Source organism: Triticum urartu, chromosome 6, assembly GCF_003073215.2.
Source record: "Triticum urartu cultivar G1812 chromosome 6, Tu2.1, whole genome shotgun sequence".
Lineage (NCBI taxonomy): Eukaryota > Viridiplantae > Streptophyta > Magnoliopsida > Poales > Poaceae > Triticum > Triticum urartu.
In genome coordinates, this window is record NC_053027.1 from 206,878,337 (window position 1) to 206,882,864 (window position 4,528).

Sequence of the window (4,528 nt, forward strand, 5' to 3'; positions counted from 1 at the left end):
GTAGAGGCCATTATTGGGAGTGGGAACAGGAGCTTGTGGTGGTGGAGCTGGAAGTCTTGTCTGCCTAGTTGGAGGAGCAGGCAGACGAGGTGCAGCATAGGACTGCCTTGGGGCAGGTGCATCCGGCTGGTACATGCTGTTGGGGATCCATATCTTGCGCTTCTGCGAGGACGGGCCCGAAGATGAGCCCGTGTCACGGCTGCGCTTGTGAGAGCTCTGGTATTCCTGCAGACCAGTTTCGACGTTGATGGCTTTGTTCACCAGAGTGGCGAAATCAGCAAAGTCGTGCACTAGAAGTGCGAGCTTGATGTCAGCTTGAAGGCCATCACGGAACTTCTCCTGTCTGCGTGCATCAGTTGCGATGTCTTCTTCAGCATAGCGGGACAAGTCAAGAAACTCCCGCTGGTAAGCTTCCACAGTTTTATTGCCTTGGGTGAGGTTGCGGAACTCACGCTTCTTCCGGTCCATAACTCCCTGAGGAATGAAGCGAGCACGGAAGGCAGCTTGGAAGTCTGGCCAGGTGATGATTGTTCCAGCTGGCAGAGTACGCCTGTGCCTATCCCACCATTGAGCTGCGGGTCCTTTCAGGAAGAAGGAAGCAAAGGTGACATAGCTGGCAGGGGCTACATCAGCAGACTCCATCTCATAGGTGATGTCACGGAGCCAGTCATCAGCATCCAGAGGCTGAGTTGAGCTGCGGTACACAGTTGGGTTCAGGTGCATGAAATCCTGCAGGGTCACTTGGGTTGGCTGCTGGTTCATATTGGGGCGAGGAAACTGAGCCATAATATTCTCCATGAACTGACGATTCAGCTCAAACTGTTGCATCATCCCAGCCATGTACTCAGGCAGTGGTGGGGCGTTGCCACCACGACCACGACCACGACCACCTGGTCTAACCATCCTGCTAATATATAACAGGGGTAGTTCAGTATTGAGAAATGTGCAAAGACGAGAATCATTCATGATGAAACATGCACAACGAAAGCAGCACGATAGATACTACATAGTAGTCGGCATATCTTACAAAAGAGATCATGCATGGAGTTCGTTACACAGAGTCTGGTACATAGACTAAGACATCACAGGCGGCACGCAGGCTCGCGGCGAATGCATGTAACACTAACAAGCAAGTCTACATCAGTCCCACGCGGTACTGCGGAGGTAGCTGTAGCCTGAAAGCTGGTAGTGTGGCATCGGGTACACCACGTCGGCAACCTGGGGTCCGCGGGTACTCTGGTGCAGAACCTGACGCTCAGGTGGCAGAAGAGGACCAAGTGCGGGAGAGTAGCCTCCCACCTCTGGCCAACCGACACCCTGGGGCATCACGGTCCTGGCTGGGTAGATAGCAGAGCGCGACAGCTCCCCAGATCCGACGAAGGGGTGCAACATCGTCAGAGCACGGTAGAGGTGCTGACGAGTGGTGTACAACTCGTGGCGAAGAGCTCGGTTAGCTCGATCCAGCCCATCAGCATGCAGAACCAGGTTCTGATGGTAGAAGGGCTCTCGGGTGACAGTGGAGTAGGCAGTAGTGTAGTAACCCTCCGCACCAACATCGGATGCGATAGCAATGTGCCTGAAGGGGGAGGTATCCAACTCCTGATACTCTCCACGGAGACGTGTCAGAGCAGCATAAGCAGCATCGTGGACCGCCATATCGATAGTCACTCCAACACCATGAGCAGTGTGCAGCACGGTAGTGGAGTCATACTCCCGAGAGTAGAGGTGGACGATGGCACGGTACTGCTCCTGGTTGAAGTCCTGATACTCCTCATAGACGGTGTACTCAGGGTGCCAGCGATAACCCAGATAGGTCATCATCTCAACCAACACAGCAGGTGATCCTGAGGCACCAATGGCCGTCGTGTGGCGCACGACCTGCCTCGTGGGTTCCATCTGAAAACAAAGATGTTTTCACAGGAGTCAAATGACAATGTGGATAATGTTCAAGTACTACTCTAAAGAATAACTAGGGCTTATCCAACTTTGGGGTGAGCGTGGTCACGGGATCCTAGTGTTAGAGTTAGTAAAATCGTTTAACCCGAGTAGAAGAGGGTTCAGAGTCCCAGAGTAAGGATCGAGGAGTAAAAGATCCTAATACCACCCAGATGGCGACGTGGTCCCGTAAGGCACACGGCCATGTTAGTAAAAGGGTTTTGTAATGTCTAGACTCGACTTCGGCCAAGGAGTGTGGAAGGGGGATTTCTACAGGCAGTCGGCTCTGATACCAACTTGTGACGCCCCCGATTTAATCGTACACTAATCATACACACAAACGTGTATGATCAAGATCAGGGACTCACAGGAAGATATCACAACACAACTCTATAAATAAAATAAGTCATACAAGCATCATATTACAAGCCAGGGGCCTCGAAGGCTCGAATACAAGAGCTCGATCATAGACGAGTCAGCGGAAGCAACAATATCTGAGTACAGACATAAGTTAAACAAGTTTGCCTTAAGAAGGCTAGCACAAACTGGGATACAGATCGAAAGAGGCGCAGGCCTCCTGCCTGGGATCCTCCTAACTACTCCTGGTCGTCGTCAGCGGGCATCACGTAGTAGTAGGCACCTCCGGTGTAGTAGGGGTCGTTGTCGACGGTGGTGTCTGGCTCCTGGGCTCCAACATCTGGTTGCGACAACCAGGTAGAAGGGATAGAGGGAAAGAAGGAGAAAGCAACCGTGAGTACTCATCCAAAGTACTCGCAAGCAAGAAGCTACACTACATATGCATGGGTAAATGTGTAAAGGGCCATATCGGTGGACTGAACTGCAGAAAGCCAGAATAAGAGGGGGATAGCTAATCCTTTTGAAGACTACGCTTCTGGCAGCCTCCGTCTTGCAGCATGTAGAAGGGAGTAGACTGAAGACCTCCAAGTAGCATCGCATAGCATAACCCTAACCGATGATCCTCCCCTCGTCGCCCTGTGAGAGAGCGACCACCGGTTGTATCTGGCACTTGGAAGGGTGTGTTTTATTAAGTATCCGGTTCTAGTTGTCATAAGGTCAAAGTACAACTCCAAGTCGTCCTGTTACCGAAGATCACGGCTATTCGAATAGATTAACTTCCCTGCAGGGGTGCACCACATACCCCAACACGCTCGATCCCATTTGGCCGGACACACTTTCCTGGGTCATGTCCGGCCTCGGAAGATCAACACGTCGCAGTCCCACCTAGGCACAACAGAGAGGTCAGCACGCCGGTCTAAACCTAAGCGCACAGGGGTCTGGGCCCATCGCCCTTAGCACACCTGCACGTTGCGTACGCGGCCGGAAGCAGAACTAGCCCCCTTAATACAAGAGCAGGCTTACGTTCCAATCCGGCGCGCGCCACTCAGTCGCTGACGTCACGAAGGTTTCGGCTGATACCACGACGCCGGGATACCCATAACTACTCCCGCGTAGATGGTTAGTGCGTATAGACCAAATGGCCAAACTCAGATCAAATACCCAGATCTCGTTAAGCGTGTTAGGTATCCGCGAACATCGACCAGGGCCAGGCCTACCTCTCTCCTAGGTGGTCGGAACCTGCCCTGTCGCTCCGCCTCAAAGATCCACTCGCGGGTGCTCCTCAAGCCGACCCGTCTTTAGTCAACACATGTATCCTGTATAAAGTATATAGTATATACCCGTGATCAACTCCCGAGTGATCACGGCCCGATAGTATAGCATGGCAGACGGACAAGGATGTAGGGCCACTGATGATAAACTAGCATCCTATACTAAGCATTAGGATTGCAGGTAAAGGTAACAACAGTAGTAGCAAGGACAGGCTATGCATCAGTATAGGATTAACGGGAAGCAGTAACATGCTACACTACTCTAATGCAAGCAGTATAGAGAAGAGTAGGCGATATCTGGTGATCAAAGGGGGGGCTTTCCTGGTTGCTCTGGCAAGAGAGAAGGGTCGTCAACTCCGTAGTCGTACTGGGTAGCAGCGGCGTCGGTCCCGGTGTCTAGCGAGAGAAGAGGGGGGGAGAAACAATAAATATTTAAGCAAGCATATGCATAGTGATGCATGACATGACAAGTAGCGGTGCTAGGGGTGCCCTATCGCGGTATGAGGTGATACCGGTGAAGGGGGGAAACATCCGGGAAAGTATCCCCGGTGTTTCGCGTTTTCGGACAGATGAAACAGAGGGGGAAAGTTGCGCGTTTGCTATGCTAGGGATGCGTGGCGGATAAACGGGCTGCGTATTCAAATTCGCCTCGTCGTTCTGAGCAACTTTCATGTTGAAAATATTTTAATCCGAGTTACGGATTAAAAGATATGATTTTCTAAAGATTTTATTAATTTCTGAGATTTAATTAATTATTTAATTAATTCGAAAATGATTTAATGACATCAGCATGATGTCATGCTGACATCAGCAGTCAACAGAGTTGACTTGGTCAACCTGACATGTGGGTCCAGGGGGGACCCACCTGTCATCCTCTAATTAGGTTAATTAGGGTTTAGGTTAATCTAATTACAGTTTAATTAAACTTAACTAGTTAATTAAATTAATTAAACCGGATTAATTCT